The sequence below is a fragment of the Odontomachus brunneus genome, unplaced genomic scaffold (genome assembly GCF_010583005.1).
Source record: "Odontomachus brunneus isolate Ranch 3 - 2012 unplaced genomic scaffold, Obru_v1 Obru_scaffold_059, whole genome shotgun sequence".
Taxonomy (NCBI): Eukaryota; Metazoa; Arthropoda; class Insecta; order Hymenoptera; family Formicidae; genus Odontomachus; species Odontomachus brunneus.
Genome location: NW_022639509.1, coordinates 1,123,989 through 1,147,846, shown reverse-complemented (window position 1 = coordinate 1,147,846; position 23,858 = coordinate 1,123,989). Strand labels below are relative to the sequence as shown.

Genomic DNA, 23,858 nt, shown 5'->3' with positions numbered 1-23,858 from the left:
TCTCTCTCTCTCTCTCTCTCTCTCTCTCTCTCTCTCTCTCTCTCTCTCTCTCTCTCTCTCTTGCGAGCTCACTCCAGGTTCTTTTCCTCTCGCCGTTTGCCGTCGCCAATTAACGTTTGTTTTGCTCTCCGCCTGTCATTTGTTTGCCATTTCCGGATGCAGGGAATGCAATCAGTCCGGTTGGAAACAAACGCGACCAATCAGGTATGACGGACAAATACGCGCGGGCCGAGGCGGCCAGATCTCCGCGTGTAGTGCCAAACGCTTTCAACACTGACGTTGATAATCGATCGTGCGACGCGGTGGTATTTTCAAAATGGTACGTCGTCATGCAATCGCGGTGAGTCTAGCCTGTTGGCGCGGCTTTCGCGGATTTAAGGTAAAAGTACCAATGTCCGGATGTGTACGTAATTTTGGGAATTATTATTTTGATATTTAAACACGAATGTGTTTAAACTTTCAACATAGAATATATGTACATATATATTTTATGTTAGAGATAAATATTCGTATTTAAGAATAAAAAAAATAAGAATATCCAGAATTAGGCATATGTCCAGGAAAGGATATTTTTATCTTTACGTGTGCAGGACAGATGCAAGCCATCCCGCAATTTGACGAAAAGACAGGATGATTTCGCATAAGAACAAAATTATTTGTCAAAGGAAAATTATTTATACAGGATCTTTTATCGAAATGTATCTTTTTATTTAGACATAGGATTTTAGTCCGATTTTATTTAAAAATTAATAAAAATTAAAAATTTATCGTGTCTTTAAACTCCTCGTTATAATTTTTTATATTTTCTGTAATTTTATATATCTAACTAAATACACGCAACCGTGTACGATATTTTATTTCCGTATCTATTATGCATAGACACATAAATATGAGTGTATATTATATTGCATTTACATAATATATAATTTTTGCGCGGCTATTTGCTAAATGTGTAATCCTTCGATATAGCTTCATAGCGACCGATCATATTCGCTTCGATAATGATTGGAACCGCGATATCCTCAAACAGTATTAATCTAAACAACATAACGAGCGGCTGTTGCCATTTGGTGCACGCACAAGCGATAAGGCGCTATTGTTGTCCGCAATTCTGCAATTAAACAATTAATCATCTAATTAGACATCCGTTCTGCCTCTCCTGCGCCGGGATCTTTGCTGGCGTAACGGCCGATTGTTTGACAAATATACCCGCACCGCACACTCCAACGTCGTGCTACTCGTTTCGCGAATTCCGTCGATTGGCAATTGCAGTCGTCTCACGTTTTACTCCAGACGCGATTGTTCGATGGAACGCGGGGACCCCTGGACACAGGCTGAACCTCGTGCTATCGAGCTTTGAAATTGCTCACACGGTAACACAGGCGCTCCTGCCTCGTTGAGATATTCACTGGACATTTTGCATAAAATTCACTAAAATACTCAAGTTGGCATATAACGTTGAATTATACGACGCGGAAATTATACGCGAGAATGTCAAATATGTACCTGCATGAATATTTTCAAGCAAAATAGATAATTAGAGTTTGTAAAATTTTCGAGAGATATGATTGGAAGTGAAGTGAGAGAGACAAGAGGGAAGAGATTAGATAGATTTGAGGCTTTTGCGACAAGAGGTTGACGAGAACTAATAGGATTCCGTAGCCTTGTAGCTCGTAAAGAGTCGGGACGAGAAGAGCTGGAGCTTGCGCCAACTCCCGCGACGATAAAGGCGTCGATAATGGCAGAAAAATTAGCATCGGTTGCGTCGAGATGGCTCGCTTTGGCCACGTCGCGGCAATGGATGCGCATAACGCGTCGTGTCAGAGTATTATTGTCGACGAGGTTATTAAATCTCGGAGTCGTCGCTTTATCTCGCCCGGTTCCCGGTACGCGAGGACCGCGAGGAGTGTGTCGGGAGGAAACGAGTCTTCGGCGGTGGACAACGGAAAGGAGAAAGAGCACGGTTAGAACCGTGGCGGATGAGCCACGCGTGTCCATGCATGAACTGTCGATCGTTAAAGACAATCCTCGTCGTTTTGTCTCACGCGTTCGAACGATATCTCTCCTCTTTCGGCCGTTTTCGAGATATTGTTTACGACGAATATCTTACTTTCCTCTTTGATTTTTTAACCTCATTATATATCGAATTTTCAACAAAACACTAATTGTTTTATTCGTCTTCCAATAGCCCTGGCTTATTAGTACACTTTCGACAGTCGTCTTATGAAAAGTGGAAATTCATTTTCGCGCATTTTTACTTCCACCCGGATTGACGAATTTCGTCGACGCGCGACAAATTTCCAAGCGCCTGACGAGCCCCACGAGGTGAATTGACGAGTCCGAGGTCGGGCGGTAAAAGCATTTAACGAAACGGGGGTGGGAAGGCGAACGTACGGAAAAAGCGTTGTAAACGTACGAGTGTCTCCGAGCTGGGGAAGGGAGGAACTCGAGCACCCTTTGGAGTGGCTCGCGTGTCTGGCATTGCTTTACGAGTCTCATTTCCCGCGACGTCATTCCGCCGCGACCATCGGGGCCGTTTATATTCATCGGGGTTGCCATCGCGCCTGTGGCTGGTCAGTTCGTGATCTCGCCAAACTGGGCCAGGATTTCGGGATCGCGATCGCGAACCGATGGGTCATCCGGCTCATTGAAAAGTCGCGGACGAGAATATATGCGAGAATGCACGCGAATGCGCGTAGCCAGGACGGGAGCTCGCCTAATCTTGACGTCCACGTGATAAACGCACGCTAACTCGTGAATCTTCGCGGATCAACGCGACCGATCTGCCCCGAGTCGTAGTACTTCAAGCAGAATCATGCTTACGCATGCTTATGAACGGCCAAGGAGCTGTATCGCCGGTATCACAGTTGCGCGAGCGCGAAATCGGTTGACTCGGTGGTGCCGCATAATTTAATAACCGGCCGGTTTTCGTGCCTCCATCGATCGGCCAAGACGACGCGCGTAAGATTTCCCCCCGATGACAATCGGTCGGCGTGTACTCGGTTCTCGTGCAGCATAAAAGTGTCCCTATGAGGACGGTGCCGCGCGAGCTCGTGTTGCGTCGTGGTGGACTCACTCACTCGCTCGGCCGCCTGCCCCGTGCTGGTCGGACTGAGAAGTAGGTAGTCGATGTAGGAATGACATGAGCGGTTATCTCAGTGGCCACGCGATATTGTCATCAGGGGTGAGAGGGCGTAAAGGTAGTTACCGCGCGAGGGTGGGAAGGAGCGAGAAGGCGAGAGGAACGAAGAGAGAAGTGGGGGAGGACGGGGACGCGGTGAAAGGAACGAAGGTGGACTAATACAAGAAGGTGGAAAGGAAAGAGAGAGAGAGAGAGGCCACGATAAGATCATCTTACCACCCTCCGGCATAAGTCGACAGTGGCCTTTCCCTGCCCTGACCAACTCCCTCCGTGACTCGACGGAGACCATTTCGACGATAGCGCACACAGGCACACTCGGTCGGCGTGTTATCTCGCACGCGAATTAGCTCTACAGATTTTCTTCTTTTTTTTCTCTCTCTCCCTCTCCCTCCTTCACAGTCGCCTCAAGACTCGCCCCGCGCCGCGTCGCGCCTTCGGCGAACTCTCCCCCCGTTACCCCTGCGCGCTGCCACTTCTAGTCGACGACGTTGCGACAACGTCGAAGAAGGAGGAAAAGTTCTCGCGCGCGCGCTTCATGCAACACCCAGCCCCGCATACAGCGCGAGCTTCCTCCACCCTCTTCCAGCACGTCTATCGCATTAGCGCACTGCCACGTTGTCGGTTGCACCACATCGCACCTGCATTGCATGGTGCGAGGCCTGCGATTCACGCGCGCTACCCACGGGAGGAGAGTCGCCGTTCATTGGCAAGGAGCTAACTTACGGAGCCTTTCTTTTAATCGCGATTGTTACCCTTTCGCTAAATCACGTCACACGATCGGGCCGAGCGATTTGAGCATCGGCCACTCGAAAGGGGCAGAAGTCGCTTAAGTATTCCGCTTCCTGTATTAGCATTCTTCCGTTCAACCGAACGCTTTTTGCGCTCGCGAGACTTCTATTGCTGACGCCCGATGATGGAATGAAAGAATCTAATTGCGGCGATGGGGAGTCGTTTGTTCGATCATTAAATGAATATTTACAAGTGCCTCGGATAAGAGCGCGCGCGCGCGCGTGCGATCAAGAATGAACGATTCGGTTTACAAGATTGTCGTTATCGAGCGTTTTAATCTGCAAGCACTAAATTTTTCGGCTGATAGTATATTTTTATCGGCATCCGTCTCGAGTTAACGGTGCTTCTGAGGAGACGATGTTTGCGTTACTGTTGTCGCAGCGGAGTCGAGTTTCAACCGCTTCGGTTAAGAAAGAAGTCACTGGCGCGGGATCGTAGATTGTGTTTAGACAGGTTCGAATGATTCATTGGTAGCGACGCGATTTTACGATCAGTCCGGCAGCGATATGTAATTGATTGATTGTTTAGGTATTCTGACGTCAGACGCATCGCCTTCACAATTCTAGAGACGTAAATAGGGACACGAAAATCACTCAAATTCTCGCAAATAATGATTTAAGATCGTATGTAACTTATGATATTTTTCTTTATTCCCATCGATCTGTGCAGTCGCGAACGTACCCATAATGATACACTGTACCGTTAATAATTCGAGAACGTTTTTCCCATCGTGACGTTTTTCAGTAGCCTATCGAGGATACGCTCTAAGAGTGTTTTTGATCTAATTCGGCGCGCCTGTCTACTATCTCGAGTACTAACTTCATTAGCTCCCAAGATCTCACGGAAGTTGAGAGGTGGATGCTGAGAACCTGCAAGGTCAAAGACCTCTCTCCCTAATGTCTTTAATTAATAATAGTTACACGATAATTATCTTTAAAATCGTTGGCGAGTCAATACCACGAATATCGTGTTCGTTTTTCTTTCACTATTTGTGTATCATCAGCGTAGTAAACTTATTGTACTGACGAAAAATATATTATTTCTTTGGAAACCAAATTTAATTCAATGCAAGTCGTGGAATAATTTCGAAACAGACTATTGGATGGCACAACGCGAAATGAAGTTACCTCCTTGTCGTGCGAGAGATTCGCTTAAGCACACGTTGTCATTAACTGCTAAAAATAGCGAAGAACTCAAGACCTCTCCCGTCTCTCGCGTATTTTGTCTTCGATACCTCGATGGTACAGGACTTCACGCATCGTGTAATATTTAAAACGGTTTAGAATGACAAAGAAACGGATAAACACGTGGCCGCGAGAAATGTGTTGTCATTTCGAGGCACGTACACTGCTGTTGAGTCTATTTTATCCTTGCGCAGCTCCGCGCGCAAGGGTAACATTCTTCTAAGGCATTAGGGATACGCGAAAAACGTTGTGGACTTGAGAACTTGAGCGTCGCTTTGCGACTCCCGTGTCTTGTCTTGTTGAGCGACGAATAACGGTCAATTTGGCAATAATTTGTATTTGTGCATTTTGCACAACTGCAATATTGTGATATAATTGCACATGTATAATCGCACACGTGCGTGATCTCTCAAACAAAATATCGATAAATCGATGAACTTGGCGCGATGAGAGAGATCTGCAAATCAATTTTGCGTATTTTGTTTTGTATACTTTACACAAACCATCTCCCTACCTCGATTTAGCACTCTGAGCAACTGCCTGATCTGGCTGTGTCGTGTTCCGATGACAGTCCGGAGTAGACGTGTGAAATTACCCTTTCGCCTTCGACGCGCGCGCGCACGCGCATATTACAACGGTGTACCAGTCACTTTGGATGTCTCTTGTTTCCATGAAACGTTCGCGCGCCCAACTATTATTGCGACCTGTCATGTTTTTAGATGGCAACCGAACGAAAATCAATACGCGCGGCAAACTGGAACAAGTTCGGACGTCTCTCCACGGTCTCTCTCTCTCTCTCTCTCTCTCTCTCTCTCTCTCTCTCTCTCTCACATACACACGATTAAACTGTCTTCTTACGTTATCGAACAAAGCGTCAAAATACAATCGCGATTTTATTTTAGGAACAAACTCAAACAATATTCTGTTTGTCATGTAAACGTGTATAGTGAGGATGAACGAATGATTAGAAGTGTCTCACATACACCATAAATATATACTTTTATCGCCAGCTGGCCACTAAATACAGTTCAATTGTCTCGAATCATAAAACGAGTACAGACTCTTCATGGATTCCCATATGATCACAGCTTCCCGACGCGGAGCACGTCTTCAAGGTCCGATCGATCACGATCGTGTTGAAAATAGAATATTAATCTTTCACGATTTTACTCGCGAATTTTAATTTCATACATTTCGAGTACATTAACCGCAACTATGGCACAATCTTTCATGATCCGTCTGCGTTCGATCGAAGTCTCCTCCGATTCTTGCTTGCTCGCTATCCTACTGTAATTTCGTTCACATGCCCGAGAGCTGGCGATCCTGGAAGAGAAAGAAACGTCCGTCGTTCATATCCGGAGAAAAAAGTATCCCACCGCTTATCGGGTAACTTGTACAACGAGGGGTTCATTATCTTCGAGCGGATTCCACCGGACGCGGTCTCGAATATCCTTTCTAAGCGCGCTCTTCTCTCTCCGTCTCTGTCCTATTCTCCGCTCAATAGCGGCCTCCTTATCTTCATGGAGATTCGCGCGGTCCACTCCGCTGAATTGAATCCCGCTCTGGGAATCGTGATCGCCGGTCTCTAGCAGTTTCACGGACGAAAGCACAGGCAGGTAGGTGTTGGAGGCTCGCGCGAGCGCGCTCGCTCTTTCGCAATGCTTTCCCGCATCAAGGATTACCAGGATGTGTCTTGGCTCATTTAGACTTTAAATCACGTTGATTAGCGTACGATTCCTCGAATTATGAATTCATTAACAAAGAAAATATTATAATATCTCGTTTCCGCGATTTGATTAATCTTTGGAGAAAATAAATCGCGATTTTCGAAAACTGAATTTTTGTAAAATGTCGAGCTCCAAGTTTTTCCGAATTAGATAGACGACATGAGTTCATTATCGTCGTCTTGCTGTGCGAATACGTATGTGTGTGTGTGCGGTGCACTTACGCACGCGTACGGTACGCTCGTCTACGCGCGGCTTCGAATATTTATGCGTTCCTCTACGCGCGTGTACATACACGTGTGCGCTTGCGACGTGTACTTGTGCGCGCATGCTGCTTTCATGCCATTTGTTCTCCGCTTGGGAACGAACGGTCCCGAAACAAAAACTCGCGGTTTGAAAAAGCGAGAAAGAAAGAAAGAGAAGTAGGAAGAGAAAGGGAAATAGAGAGAAAGAGAAAGGCCGATGGGATGGGAGGAGAAAGGAGAAGAAATAGAAGACGAAGAGGAGCAATGATCGGCTGGTGGCACGAATCGGGTTTAGGACTGTGTCAAATGACACTGGCCGCGCGACCGCCGCAGCGATGGTCTCGGGAATCCCTCCTGCCATTACGGACATTCTCTTGCCTTCCTACGCTAACGTCTCGTTCGGGCTCGGGATGGAACTGCGGAGGAGACTCGCGCGGGTCACAGGTCGCACGGGGATGAAGAGAACACCGTGAGCCGAGGGACCAGCGCCGAATTACACGCCTGCGCGTATGTCTTGCACCTCGCAATCTTGTTCCGCGACGAAATATTCCTCGGAACCCGTTCCCGCTCGGCTGTGCCCGCGCGCCAGAGTGTGTGACAAAATTCACAAGAGAACCCCGCCGCGCAGGAAATTTAGACTTTAATGAAAATTCTGCAACTGCGCAAGATCTCGGGAAATTTCGAGAAATATTCCGCTCTTGTCGAAAATTATTTCTACTAGCATTTCGACAAGTAGCGCGTCAAGAAAATGGGATATTGCTCATCAAAATGCTGAAACATTGAATTGCGCATCGCCAATTTAAATGACATCTGCTCTATTTGGTCACCCTAAGATGTCCGTTTGAACTAACAACTGCGCGTACCAAGAAACTTCAAAGAAAGTAGGACATGTGTGTGATTCTTCCAGACGCCTCACGTAATTGTAAACCGCCGAGGATGTGGGCGGGATATTCTTGCATGACCGCACGATCGTGTTTTGAAAGATAGCTTCGTTGGGCCCTGACTAATCGACCGCTACATTCGAACAGATGTTAACATCTTCTGGGTATGACAGTCTGGTCGCTTTTTTCTGATTTTATCCGAGTATCGTTAGCAGCTTCCGACAAAAACGACGAAACCAGCGCGACGTGTATTGTATATGTGTGGGTTAACGTAAATAATATATTTCTCGTTGAAATTAAAAATAAAGTTTAGATGCGGGTAGATTTAGAGATGATCGAATATTAAATAATTCATAAATAATATAATTCATAATTAATCCTGCTTTAAGTCTCAAACCGCCTCAAAGCGGCAGGAAGTAATCGTTCGTAGCATCAAGGGAACGATAACTTGTATAATTTTATATCTCGAAATTCTCCATTGATCCTTCAAGTTCGACAGTAATTTGCGGAGTTCGCCTATAAGGCTCTATAAAAAAATACATAAAAGTCTACATATGACTTATATCAGGATTGAAATAAAATCTCTATTTACAGACATTTACCCCCCTCTCCAACACGGTTTTAATTTCAAGATTCACTAATGCTTTCCAAAATGAATCCAAATTTCGTCTCGAGTATTATTTCGTATTTCAATTCGTTATAAACTGATAACGACGGCAAGACCAATCTGTTGAGCAAAATTTGACACCGCGTCGTTTTACAATAAGCATAATAATGACCGTTATTTGAACATCGTCCTGCAAAGCAATCTTTCATAGCGCCGAGCGTAGTTTCATATTATGTCACACGACACTGTCAAATGCATACGCGAATGGCGTAGAGCGGGCGGACATGTGTGAAATTAGCTTAATCTTCGAGCTTGGATGACAATGGTGATACAAACGCAGTCCGTGTACAACACGTATCGTCCCGCGTTCAGGGTGACAAATCTCACCCGTTTGACACCCCTGTCCCGCTGTTGTCTCCACCCCGTGTAAATACATTAGAGGATGATCCTCCCAATGGCGTAGATATTTTCACGAGACACTTTAGTATCCGTAGTTGTGCGTGTAACTAAATCTTTATCGTGTGAGATAACAGTTATCTAGGATCTGAATACATATTGATTGCAAGTATTTCTATATTCCGTATCACGTCGTAATTGGAAAATATTAATAATCGTGATACATGAATGATATGAAACGTGTGTCACGATAGAGATAATAATTTCATTTTGGAAAGCATTAGTGAATCTTGAAATTAAAACCGTGATGGAGAGGAGGGTAAACGTCTGTAAACAGAGATTTTATTTCAGTCTTGATATAAGTCATATGTAGACTTTTATGTATTGTTTATAGAGCCTTATAGGTTTTTTGTTTCAATTTTTTTGTTCAAGATGATACGTCTTACTGTTTTAAATAATTATCTTGAACACATATTTGCTGCTTTCTATTTTACCGACATATATAAAAGTGCAAAAGTTATAGAGCGCACAAAAAGCTCGGTTACAAATAGAGTCTGACCACACACGTATTCTACTTCGGTATATTTTCGCGATCAGTTAGTCCGACGCCATTGACGAGCAGATATCGGCGGTGCAGTAATTTAACAATGAGCCAGCTGGCGCGTGCTATAGGGTAGGTTGCGACCCCTAATGTAGTTATATAGTGTACTTTCCTACACGCGCGCACATCGACGCTCGTTGCACGCGCGCACACACTCGTACAATTTCACGCGACACAGTCGACTATGAACGGGGATGCCTCAGCCCTTTTGTCACAGCGGTTCCCGCGTCAATGCACATCGAGCCTCTCGCCTATTTTTCGACCTGTCTTTCTTTTTCTCGCTCGTCCGAAGTCCCCAAGCCTCTCCGTCGCGCGTTTTGTGCCTGTGCCACAACTACCTCTTCTTTATCGGGCTAATTCCATCATCAGTATTTCTCAAAGTCGAGATACTTCGTCCTCGTAGACTCGTTTAAATTGTCTTTGGAAAATTCTATGTGAGCACATTTCTTTCCTTCATAAGACGCTCCATACTTTGTACCATATCCTATAAAAAGGATCGAAGGTAGTGTCGCCGAATGAGAATATAATTTTTAAAAGAGCGGACTGCCTTTCGATGCAAATGTCACAAGCGCTCGTGCTCTCACCATGGATATTATATCGAGGAAGTATGAATAATTGGCGCCGAACAATGATTCCGTCGCGTGTCCCACCCCCTCCTGGCTTATTTTCGCCACCCCTCCGCATCTCACGAGCGAGAGCCGCGCTCTTCCTACACTCGCCCGGCTCCGAGCGTTATGATTAAGTAATAAAACATTTAGAGGCCCCCCTTGCCAAACTGAAAAACATCCCCGACTCCGGCAGCCGTAGTGTACGTCTCCATTCGATCGGCCGGCGTGTAACTTGGAGCGCACGCGTGTGTGCACGCAGAAAGGGCGTGACGACAGATGCAACGGAACATACATATCTACCCCCGGCTCTGGGCGTTTTTCTCTGTCCCTCTATACTATATATATTCCTCTGTCCTCTTCTTCCTCTTCTCGCGCGATCGCAGATAGTAGCCGTTCGCATCGAGAATGGTTTGGGTCCAGATCACGATCGTAATTCGCGATCATCGCTGCGACGATCGCTATGGCTCTCCTTTGTCGTTGCTCGTGCACATTGTTTATTAGAAAGCTAACTTCCGGTTGCGCGCGGTGGCTGCCTTCGAGATGCGAGATAGTAGGTTGACGAACGTGGAATAAGCGATTCTCTAATAATAGCGAGTTACTTCGAATACAGCTAATCTGTGACATCGTAGACAAATCTGCACGTGGAGGAGATTTGATGATACATCTCGCGATACTTTTGAGGCATACGGTTATTCTCCGAGAAAGAAGGAACGAAAAGAGTCACAATGCCACTTGGTATTCATTTCCTGTCTTATTCACGCGCTTTATATTAATAAAGACTATTGAGACAATTGAGATATTTAATATCCTTTTCATAAAAAAATTACGAATCACAACAAACCGTATTTTTACAGGGCGCGGTGCTGTAATTATAATTAATTATTCGAATAGAAATAATTCTCATTTCTTGAAGACATTACGTGAGGGATAATTCTCTTATACTTTTTCAGTGTTGTTCCACTCACAAATAAAATCCCTATTAGGATTCCCAAAATCGCCGATCGTTTTCTCCCAATCGTCGTCCCCGCCGTCGGACGAGCATTATTAGCCCGACACGAGCGGCTATAGTTGCGTGTGTCGAGACAATGACATCAGTTACAGGATGCTCGTGCTTCCAAGCGTGATTTATTGAAGCTCGCGGATTGCCTGTAATTCCAGTTATTTCGTCCTAATCCCAAAGTTCATTCCTGGCCAGCCATCAGGCCCTCGTCTCCTTGCTTCCTAATGCTTCCATCTAAACTTTGGATTTTGCTCTCGACTTTTCTCGCGTATACTTCCCCCTTCGAAAGTAGATAAGTTTCCCTTTACGTGAAAGAGTGAATTTGGCTACCCTCTGCATGTAAACACGCGGAAAGAATGTCCCGATTATTTCATCAGTAAATCTTGCTTCATCCCGCCCATCTATAATTAAATGGCCTATAACAGCAGATAACATCGCATGTACAGATGTGCGATAGATTTGTTCGCTAAAAATGACCGTTACTTTTAGCTCGCAGACACTGCCTGGTATCGTGTTCTCTCGTCTTTCTTTCGTTTAGACGCAAGGACTCTTTCGCTCCCTCAATGATCGCGCCAAAGACGCTCAGTCGTAGGCGGATCCTTGCTTCTAATGTTACGCGCGACTAACAACGCCGAAGATCGAACACAATAGCGTATGGTTACCAACATCTGACCTCGCGTACAATGTCGTCATTAGAATATGAATGCAGCTGCAGCTCGCGTGTCGTAACGGCACGCGACGCATTTCCAAGCAGTCGACTCGACTCGATTCCGCGTTATCTCGACGCTTTCTTTCTGTCGAACCCTTCCATCATTCTTTCAAGGGGGACATTGAAATTCCAAATTTCATCTTATCTGCGCTTTAAGTGGAGTCGATAAAAATAAATTACAGTTAAATATTATGATCTCATTTGTTTCGAGGAGCTGATATAATTTACTTTCAAGTAATTGTAATTATATTTCTGATGTACAATTTATTTTCCCTAAGAGAGTTCTCCACAGAATCTCTCTAAGGACTTTATAATTATTTCTATGTAGTCATATTTGACGTAAATAATTACATTTCTCTGAAATGTATATGACTTACGTAATTCCGCGAATAGAATGTGAAACTAATTAATTAAATCGCGGCGTTGTTGACGCAATTTCGGACCTCTGTTGAGCTGGCATCTCCAACACAAAAAACTAAAATACGAACTACACCAGAATTAAGTGTTAATTAAATGATTTACCACTGGAAATTCGGGTTACCCCTCTTTACTCATCATATTCTCTTGATACTAAAACGCGAAAGTTGAGAAACTGTAAAAGAAAAATTCTCCAATTTCGGACTTGTATCAGGAGAATATAAGTGAGAAGGTCATTAAACAAATAATTCAAGTAGTATAATTCAACGATATGTCAGACAGTTGAAAATTCTTAATTTCTAAACCGGATGAAGACTTTTACAAGAAAAGATTGAAAGAAGAAAGGATTTATAAATAAGATAAAAGTATTACATTCTTAGCTCCTAATTTGCACGCAATTCTGGTATAATTTGGATCTCTATTTTTTATGTTGAGGGTATTGACGTAATAGAAGTCAATTTCGGCCGGATTACAGTTCTCGCAAATTCTTCATTTCGCTTTTCACGACGCGGAAATTGTCCGCGCTCCTCCCACCACAGTGATAAGGACAAAGACGCCGAAAGTTTTTTTTTCGGTATACGGAAAAGAATGCAATCAACGGAACGACAGATAGTGGCGTGATCGGTGTGGCGCCGTGCTGTCACTTCCGGCGCGGACGATAGGCTGACGCATAATTTCCGGTCCGAGGCCTGAGGATCCATCGATCAAACACTTTGAGGAACTCGAAGAGGCTCGTCCCAGCTCACAGCAGAGATACTCGACTGTGCCGCGTTCCGCCTAGATTTTGCATTCCTCGCTCGCGAATGACGATGAATTTATAAGCGTCAGTTGGACGCATAAATCAGTATTCTCGATTCGCGCACTTTGATACGTCCGTGAAAAATACGCATATATGCAACGAAAATAAAGTAGATTCATGTGCAAAACAGAAAAAAACGATTGAACAACGATTGAACGGTGTTAAGAGATCGTCCTCGAAGCGTATTTTTTATAACGCAATCTGTGCTCTACTCGTTTATTTCTCTCTTTTCCTCCGAAAAAAATTCAATCGCGCCAGTCGTCACCGAGCGCTTCTACAAACGAGCATTTTATATGACGACTTTATTGACTTAGGGACATGATATATGAGCGAACTGGGGAAAAGAGAGCTTCTCTCCCTTTACAAAATATTTCACTGACTTATCAGAACCGCCAAGCTGCCGGTGCCCTTCGCCGGGGTGCATCTCCCCGTCGAGAATGTTTCAGGCAGTAATTATTTGGAACCCTTTGATGGACGCGTTCTCGTGGACTACGGCTGGTCTCTACCTTCTCAGGTTGCTCCATAAAGCGCTCGAACATTCATTGGTTCCCGGGCTACTACTGTGTCGCCGAAGAGGCGAGCTCGCCTCTCGAATTCGAGGCTTCATTTCACGCCTACTTGGCGTGAAACAGCCACCACTTCGGGGTCACTTGCCGCATTTCGCCGCGTGTGTTTTCTGTAATTCCTTCGAGGCGCGACTGTAACTTCGCCTCTAATTGACGAATATAATTAGATATTGGAGATATTCGAGAAGCTCCTTGAATTGTTCAACGGAAATATCGATGAAGGAAGAACGAATAATTTCGAACTCGATGCAAGAAAGACAATTTGTCATATTCGTAGTTATTATGAATGCCGATATCAATCATGTATACAAAAGTGACATGTATGCAAGACGACGCGCGTGTACGTTATCGCCAATCTTCGATAACGAAACGTGACAGATAATGATGTAAGATTACGATGAATAACGAGATAAATGAACAGTCGCCCTTGTCGTTTATCCCTCCACTGGCGCCTAAATTTCTCCTATTCTGCAGGAAGAAGGAAGTCTGTATCTTTCTATTTTTCTCTTTCTTTCTCTATCAGAGAGCATCGATATTTCTTGCCAGAGATCCGTTTTTAAAAAAACCCACTTTAATCCGTTTTCAAAAACCGGTCGGAAATTTTATTTTTTTTTAATTTTATTTTAATTTTAAGCAACTGTTTAATTCTATTTATGATCTCATTGAGGTTATTATGCTTTATCGATATCAGTCGTGATTTATTTGGCGAAAATGAGATTATAGGACGTGTATTTATTTATAGCCTCGTACGCGCATGAAAAAAGATACTAAACTACATTAACTCAAGTAGGAATCGTATATGTACGATTCGCCAGTACGAAAAAATGGTCCGATACTGGGTCGAGACCGAAAAACGGATGTCCGGTTTTGGTACTGGCTCAATACTGGGCCTAATATAAAAAAGCTGCATTATTGGTACTGACTCTATACTTAATTTAGATACTGGATAATCGTACCGTATGTATACTGGGACGTTACCGAAAAGTGTTTGTCGTTTTCGATACTGACCAAGTATTAAAAAAACTGTATTATTGGTACTAGCTCTGTTCGTAGAATCAGTACTGAATACCCAAATAAGAATCGTATACAAACTGCCAACAGAGGATATTGGGCCAGTATTGTGTCGGTACCGAAAAACGATATCAATGTCCTTTATGAGAAAACGGAAGAGGTCCCTAATGCGAAATCTAGATAGCTTAGTGATAAGAACGCTTGTCTGACAAGCGGAAGACTCGAGTTTGATTCCAGCCGTCGCTCTGAAGATTTTTTCCTCATATGACTATTAAAAATAGACATGTATAGGTACAAACGAGAGTAGCCCGGCCATGGTCTGATCTTTCTTTCCGTACTATATAGTTGTGATATTAACAATTGTACAAATAATAAAAATTACTAAGAACCGATATTGGCTCAATACTGGGAATAGATACTTTCCCAATGCTATCAATACTTGTTTTATACTGGTACAGTACTGATTTTTAGTACTGTAACAGTACTGCTTTCCGATACTGGCCCTTTTCTATCATCCCAGTATCACATCAATACTAAACCCGTACTGGCATCTGGTACTATGCCAGTAACGTTTACCATAAATCGGTACTGGGCCACTTTGATGCCAGTAGTAAATTCCTACTTGGGAACAAGACATGACCGCAATTGCTCGCCAACAATAATCGCTCCGCGATGATTAAACTGCATTCTTAGAAATCCATCGTCGCTGTCGAATGTCGGCATACTCTCCGGATAAGAATGTTGCTCAAGATATTTTTAAGTCGACGCTCGCGCATCGATCCTATCTGGCGTCGCGTTCGCAATTCACTTACTCGCGCACGTCCCGGTCAAACGTGCATCGAACTTTGCTTCGACCAAAACAAATTTTGTCCATGTACACCTGTGCTATCGATCCGACGTCGGATACAAACGGATTGCGGACATTTATTAAGCACGTGCACCCTTGCAACCGCATTATCACGATTCTCAATCGCGGCGCGGCACTCATTATCGCTACTTTTGCTCCCCGTCAAATCTTTCGTGGAAAAATACCGTTCTCGCGCCTTTGCTGCCCCTCCACCGATCAACTGACTGACAGATCAGTGACAAATCTTTCTTACAGGGAAGCCCCTCGCGATATCGCCGGACAATGCATGTCATTAGTTAAATAATCGCGGCGATGGTCGCGACAGCCCGGATGTCATCACGGCTAGACTCTCTTCCTCTTTATCTTCCCCAGTATAAACAAGGGCCACGAGTATGTGCTCCAAAGGTTTCTCGGAGCGGCTTGCTTTTTATCTCGTGGTTTGTTTAGGCTGCCGAAGCCTCACGTTTAGGCGCATCATGATAGGGACGATCTCACGCTATACAGGTGGTCCGGAGATTAAAGGCGCTTCTGTGTGATACACGAAGCCTTCCAGCGAGTCTATCTTCGAGGTACAGGAAAGAGAAGAGAGGATCACTTGTAATGTCGATGACGAGAGGTTTTATTCTCGAAGATATTTTTACGCGACGAAATTGCAACGATATAAAATAATGAAGCGAATATAATGTGCAAATTTACATGTGAAAAAATTCTAAATACTTTAAACGCGCGCGCGTTCTTTGATAATTGCAAGTGGAATATTAATAATTGGTGTGTCAATTGTCATAAAAACTTAGGGAATTTTACGAGACGTTGTTTATTTCGAAGTAATTCGCTCGATATCAGTGGCGATGCAAACAATCGCAGGCTGACAAGTCGAGATGCAAGGTCCGCCCCTTCATTGTTTTATATGCACGAGATATATCTGTGAATCCAGTACTTGAGTATTGGACATTGATCGGCGGGTATTGCTTGACGTAATCTCTGCTTTTGTTGCGGCCACCTGATGCAGATCCGACTTATCGAATGACATATAAAACCGACTCGTCCCATTAGCAGATAATTGTCGATTAAGCCGAGAAAACAATATTTTTAAATCAGGCCACGTGGCGCGTGAGACGAAACGAAAGGCGCGCAATGCACGCGCCGTGCTGTCATTAGCTTCGCTATCATATCTCGCTCATTAGCTGCCATTACCGTGCGTTCCTCTCTGTCATGGCGAGTTGCGGTTAGCAGTCACGCTGCCGCGATACACGATTTATCTTTAGAACCCAGATTCTTCCCAAGAAGAGATTTTATAACGGCCATCGCGTTATAATAAAACTCAAGTCTGAAATATATATTACCGCCCTACACATATTAGACAAACAAACAAAGTATAATTTAGCGTCTTGTTAATAACGATGCCGTGATTCGTAATGTGAAACTGTGACGTTCGCGAATTAATTTTTACAGCGCACATTTTACGATGCACGTGTCAGCAGTACTTGCAACGTTATCAGGCGGCCTTTATTGCTCTCACATACACACAGAAATTTTTCGGAGGATCATGAATCAACCAGTGATGATAATGGTGAAGAGTAGTCAAATAGATAGTGACAGATATCGCAAAAGTGTTGTCGGTAGATTTGATTACCATCGGAAACAGTTTCGGCCGATTCAGTAAACATTCAGGCGTCATACTGTCATCACATTTTTCTGGGTTATATTCGTGACTGTGAATTTCGTGTGAAAAAAACGCAGTGAACGTTATTCGTGTAAACATACAACGCAGTTCTCCGGTGATTTTCAGTGATCTGTGAAGATCGAGATCAGTATAAAAAATAATTGTGAGTAACCCGTGAATTTTCTCGACTGAAAAAATGAAATTCCACGCGACGCAAGTGCGAGTTTATGAGACCATGTTTTGAGACTGTATATATATATATATATATATATATATGTGTGTGTGTGTGTGTGTGTGTGTGTAACTTATTATTTAATGTTATTAGTTAACGTTTTTAATAATGTTTATACATGTTTATAGTTTTTTTTTCAAGCTTCGGAAGAGTGAACAACGATTGCCGTCGCGGCATTTATTTCCTTACACTTCCGTCAGAGTGTATTTAATTCGGTCTCATAAACACGTACCTTGAGTTACATAAAAAGCGAAATATTCGGGCGAAATATTTCGAGAATTAATCATGGAGAGTTGTGTAAGATATTATCAGGTTTCGCGCGACAATTCGCGAGCTCGATAACGAAGAAGTCGCATCGGTACTTCCTCTTGTGATTTCTGCGCAGGCAGGCCGCAGAGTAATGGCGAAGAGAGCGAAAACGGCGGGGAGCATGGGCCGTAATTCGTGTCGTTTCTTGTTCGGCGAACTTTACGAAGTGCCCATTTGCCTTATCGACTCCCACCCTCTCTCGCGCTTTCTCTTTGCGTCTGCCGCCCTCGAACTTCTTCACTCTCTTCCTTTTCTTTTTTTTTCTTCCACTGTCGACGGCGCGAGTCGTCCTTGCCAGGAAGAACAACTCCCGGCACGCAATCTCGAGCGACGTAACGCAATTTCAACGCTTCCGTTCGGCGTTTCTCGACGAGGAAAAAGAAAAGACGTCCGCGCGAGTGTCCCGATAGCGAGAACAATATTCAACAATCTCGACGACGAGTTGTGTGGTTCCTTTTACATAAAAGTCGCGCGCCACCCTACATTCGCTCTTTGCGCAGGATAAACATGCGCTCTTTGCGCGCCGAAATTGCGAAAACGAAATGTTAGAGAGGAAAACGAGATGCTTCAAACAAAATTCGTGTTCGCGGATTTGGCGACAGTCACTTACGTTATCTAGCGGATCTAATGACTCCATTCGTCTCGCGACAAGACAGTTCTCGATCCCGCTGATAGGATCACACGTCTGTCACGATTGATAAGATTAGAAGAGAGAGGTCCGAATCAGGAAGTGGGAGATTGGATCTATTAACCGAGAGGGGCATTTCTGCGTAATTAAAGACGAGCCGCGAAATTCTCGGCGAATTAAATGCGCACAGCCCAATGGAGAGTCCTTGAAACTATATTTAACCACGTGGAAAATAACCACGCTACTTGAGTCGCGTTGTATTCATCTGCGTGAGAGGTCCGTGATTAATATATCGGACACCTTTATCAATTAAATATATACAAAAATTAATTTCATGATAAATACGCAACAATATTTCGTATATTTATAATTATATTTTTTTTTATATAATTGCATTTTTATACGCATAAATTTAAATGTTTTTAACGTTTCGATTAAAGCAACACTTGACTGTGAGCTTTGACTTTGACAAAAATTATTTATACAACTTGATTATTCTTATAACTCGAGTTTACTTAGACACTTGAACACACTCGTTATCGAGTTATCGTAATGCGATAACAATATGGATCTCTATCATCCGCGGCTCCAATCGCCTGGCCGGAAGCTGCTGAAAATAAGTGACAGCTCGATATGATAAGTCGTAATTTCCCACCGACAAGATAGACGCGAACATACGAGACGATTCGCGGCGATGCGCGGCCTATTATGTAGTCTCGCCGCGATAAACGAGTTCTTACGACGAAGTCTGCCTTTAAGGATCATCAGGCTTTAGGGGTTGGCGTCACTCGCGGCGCCGTTGAGAAAGAGAACGGGCGGGGGGGAGAAAAATGAGTGAAATCCATTAGAGGGGAGATTCCATGGGCCTGTGACCTGTGCCGATCTGTGCTCGCATTCGTGACATAACACATTCGCACGCGCGTCGACAACCACTCGGATTCCCCGTCGGTGGAGGGCTGCCGCGCGTGTGTTCGATGCGCGACAAAGTAGAAATCCCTCCGCTGTGTCACCGCCGCGGCGTTCCGCCGTCTCGTGCGTCACGTGCATCGTTAATGCACTTTTCAGCTTACACGCGCAGCCGAGCCGCGACGTGTTAATTAGCGAAACACGTCTGTTGTCTCCGCGGGCGGGGGCGCGTGAGAACTCGTATATAATTAGCATAATGATGTAATTTCTGTCGGCTTTAATGTTGCGTTAAGCTCGCCTCCATTTCAACGCGCATACGTGGATGTTTATATGAGGGAAATTATTATCACCATTTCACGATATCTCTATTCTTAACGTTGCTCTTCCGTCTGAACCTTCTAACAGGCGAAGACTTTGGGACTTTCCAACAAAATCTCTTCACGAAAGAAAATCTTATAATTTGCGCGTGTGATAGACGCGCTGTAAGCGATAGTACCGTTAACGAGCCATCAACTCAGCAGATGCTCCCGTATCGCAACAATTCGCGACGATTACACCCGCCCCTCGAGTACGCACTCGGCCGTGCACTTTCAACAAAGATCGCAGTCGTACCTATGCGCGATACGTCTATACGATTGTGATCATTACTCGTGGGTCGCGTGCTACGCCAATAGTATCATTGTCTCTCTGCTCGATTCTTTTTCTCTCTCTCTGTTTGGACATGTGGTACGTGCTGCCAACACGAAATGATGTGGCCGATCGGGGATTTCCTGGACCGCGACGGATCCCCCCGTATCCCTACACCGCGAACGACCTCTGCTTCCAACCACCGTTCTTCTCTTCCCCTCTCTCTCTCTTTTTCAAAGAACCGATCGTCGAGCCGTTTTGTCTCGGTAATGCGACGATTGTTGGCGCGAGCCTTGAAACAAAAACGCGGCCGTACCATCTGTCGGACCGAAAGAGGTGGACGCGCGCGCGTGTGTGTGCGTGAGAAAGAGAAACGAGAGAGCTGCGGGAATGAAAGAAAAGAGCATCCGCAAATGCGACCGAGGGATTGTTTTCTAGTGGCTTGTCGTTTAGCCCCCGCCACGATCCTCCCTTCGCGACGAGTGCCACCTCCCACTCTCGCCCGTTCCAAAGGGTCGTCGATAACACCGTTTAGGCTCTCGATCTTTGATCCTTTGTTGCTTTCCGCGAGTCTGTCGAGGACGCGTTTGTTTCTGATCGGTAAGCTTTTCCAACGGGTTGAATTGTTGTTGATCGATCGCACGATTTTTCATCGATCGTATTTACGCGGAATACGATGGCATAACAGTAAGACATTTTATTTCTATTTATTCTTACTTGTGTTTTTGAGTGTGTGTGTGTGTGTGTGTGTGTGTGTGTGTGTGTGTGTATGTGTGTGTGAGACAGAGAGAAAGAGAGAGAGGGAGAGAGAGAGAGCAGATGTTAATAGCGTTGTGATGAAAATCGACAATTGAAATTTTGACTCAAATCCGCATTGACGTAACGAAATCGCGCGAACTTCTTTGACGAATCGACCAGCCGCCAATTTCGCGATCCGAAGTAATTTACGATCAGAGGCACGGCTTGATGAGGTTCGCGGTAAGCTGCGGTTCGAAATATACGGGACACCCAGTAGGTGGTCGATTTGTGCCTAACACGCACCCCGCATAACGCGTAAATGCGGTGTAGTAGCAGGGTCGTGGATTCTAGCAATTACACGCCCTCAAGTGCCCTCAGAGACGGAGCCCCATTAGGACGAGAGTCGAGGGATATTTTAGCACGACGTAGCTCGATTTTCGAATTCGCGCGCCGAGTACTTGGACTCTCACGATGCACGCTCCAAGACCACCGTACCGATTTTGCCCGAGACAATGTCTGTCAATGTTCACTGTCGGGTTTCTCCTGCTTGCTTCTTCTTACATTATTAAATGCACAAATATAAATGTCATCTTCTAACTTCACCTACGTATTGATTGCCCACAGGCTCGATAAATTACTTTGTGGTCGAGGCACGAAGAGGCGGCTAGCCAAGTTGAACGATTCTGATTATAAATTTAATAACAATAAGACTACGACATTATTCTGACGTGACTGCCAGATATATTGTTTTTTTTTTGCATCAGCGTTTTTTATTTTCAGTCACGTGATGTCGCGAGTGCGTTAGCGCAAAACATCCATTACGATCCCGGCCGGCCGTGTATGGTCGTAGATTGCTGTAACGGCGATACACCGCGACAAGGAGCTGCCATCCAGGCTTCTTTATATCGTGTTGTCTTATGTCGACGGCGTGCAAAACCGGGAAACCCTCTCTGAGTGCTTCGCTATGTAAGCCATTTTGCCGAGCGGTGGGTATCGGACATTGGCATCGTTATATCCAGGTACACGTCCACATGGAGTATATTTCATATATATCATATATATATATATATATATATATATATATCGCCACGGTCATGGCTGGAAACGATTAATCCTCCACGTCGAGACGTCATTGCCATCTTCGGTCCTTTAATCGGAAGTCTCCTCGATCAAATATGTGGCGATGACATAGCCTAATGTCACAGTGCGCAGACTGGGTGATTTCATCTCTCGAAGTAAAGTGACTATCGCGTCATCGACGTTATCTGCTTTATTCGTTCTCGCAGGTAAACTATCTATCAGTTACAGAATACAGAATATTACAGATATCGAAGGAAACAGCTTTAGTTTAATCATCCATTAATCCAGACAGCTTTTCGGTTAAGAGAGGTTTCGCCGCTTATTCAGAGACAAATTTGTCCCGGCAGCAAAATATTAATATTTCGCATGCTTTATTATCTTCAGCGAACCCGGGCGAGCAGCCCTTCAAAACGCTCGTCACAGTCCGAATGTTTACGCGCGAGAAAACAACCACGAGGCGAATTTTCGCGCATTTCCCCTCAAATGTTTAGCGGCCGCTCTTGTCGTAGCTGTAAATTCATTTCGAGCATTACAAAACGAAGAGCGCGGAGTAAAACGTGTCAGTTGCGTTTGGGCGAAAACAACGAAAATAAGTACGTTCCTCGCGCATTCAACGCACGTTCGTTGCTCGCGCGGCGCGACGCGACGCTGTACGTCTGTTATATCGGGATTGATTTTGCAAAGAACGAAAATGTTTTTTTCGAAGAACCCGTGTCCGGAACTGGCGGACGGATGTCGGACCGCCGCGCGATGTCGCCCGTGCCATTGTCGATGGGCACGATAATCAGTTTTTTAGCGCCGCTGCCATTTAGCGCGGCGATCGCGAGTCTCGCTCGTAACGCGCGACAGGAGTCGTCAGAATGACAGAGCTTGATCAAAGGGCCCAGCCGGGCGTTTGATGTCTGATGCACGCGCTCCCGTTTCAACGGTCAGCAGCCGCCGGCTGAATTCAAATTTGCGATCGAACTTGAATTTCGATAGGACACCGTCGAATCGCACCGCAGGCTTTAACGGATATTTCGAGATCCTTTGATATTTCATATTTTTCCAGATCGACGTCGATCGCGTGACGCGGTAACGAAATTTCCGAAAAACAATGAAAAGCTGCGATTGAAGTAACGCGCGAACACACGTTGTCGGAAACGTATCCGTTGTAATTTGTAATTCGTTTTCGAAACGAAACGTGCGTTTCCTTTCTCGGCTCGGCGCGCCTGTATGTGTATATACATTTTTTTATTTTGTATTTTAATTCGGAATATACGTTTTCGAAGAGAGAGAGAGAGAGAGGAAGAGAGGGAAAGAGAGTTACGGCGCGCGAATTCTCGCGCGCTCTGCTGTGTCTCGACTTTTGCGTCGCGCGATTCGAATTTGACGATCGTTCGTTTTAGGACGACAACGAAATTGAATCTTCCACCGCCCTCGCGATTCTCTAATTTTTTACCCTCGACACTTTGATTCTCATCAGTTATTTATGCTTTTTATTGCTCCTTCTTCTCGGATAGGACGTCGAATGTCGCGATTATCAAAATCGGATTAGAACAAAGGGGAAAGGAAGAGTCAGTTGCGCTCCCCTCGCAGACAGAATCTAGAGTGAAATATAGATTCGCGCTTATTGGCTGCGAGACTTCGAGAGCGTCGTGTCGCGATTTCTCACGCCTAGGACTGATTCTCCCCGAGACCTGCAATCGAGACTTTCGAAGAGCACGATGGGTTAACCGCAAACAATGTCTACGGAATGACGCGCGTGCGCGCGGACCCTTGAGTATAGAAAATAAAAGGAGGCACTTCGGGAGCCTTTGGAAGCAACCCGGGTTTTATGGCGCTTCCTCCATTTTTTGCACGGTTGCCGAAATTGAGAAAAAGGGTGGATCGGCTTCTCGACCCCGCTCGACCTGCGTCGTCTGCTTACTTCTTTTTTTCGGAATGCCGCGTGATTCCGCTCTTGTCCGCAGGTAGTCCCGCCGATCGTCGCTCGATCAGTCTTCGACTCGTTAGACCACGTCGCGTATAAATCTTAGGTAACGATTTTTGCAAGATAACAAGACATTCAGAATTAGCATTTGATCTTCTGATTTACACAATTATAATATTTTGAAATATTTCTTTCTCCTAAAGAGGTTTGTATATGCTCATTAATAAGTGGCTGCAC

The 23,858-nt window shown here is 44.8% G+C and overlaps 1 protein-coding gene and 1 long non-coding RNA gene across 8 annotated transcripts in view; one reads left to right on the top strand and one right to left on the bottom strand.

Moving 5' to 3' along the window:
• The window catches only part of LOC116845994, a 221,068-nt gene that overhangs the window by 29,784 nt on the left and 167,426 nt on the right, over positions 1-23,858 (bottom strand). The gene's annotated exons all lie outside the window — the stretch shown is intronic.
• LOC116845993 (histone-lysine N-methyltransferase PRDM16-like) overlaps positions 1-23,858 on the top strand; it is a 77,807-nt gene that overhangs the window by 6,916 nt on the left and 47,033 nt on the right. Inside the window, exon 1 of one of the 2 annotated variants that reach the window (XM_032819299.1) lies at positions 17,203-17,352. The exons of the other annotated variant lie outside the window; for it this stretch is intronic. The gene's annotated coding sequence lies outside the window, so the exon portion shown is untranslated. Of the gene's footprint in view, positions 1-17,202; positions 17,353-23,858 lie in introns of those variants that run through there. 2 annotated transcript variants of the gene reach the window in all.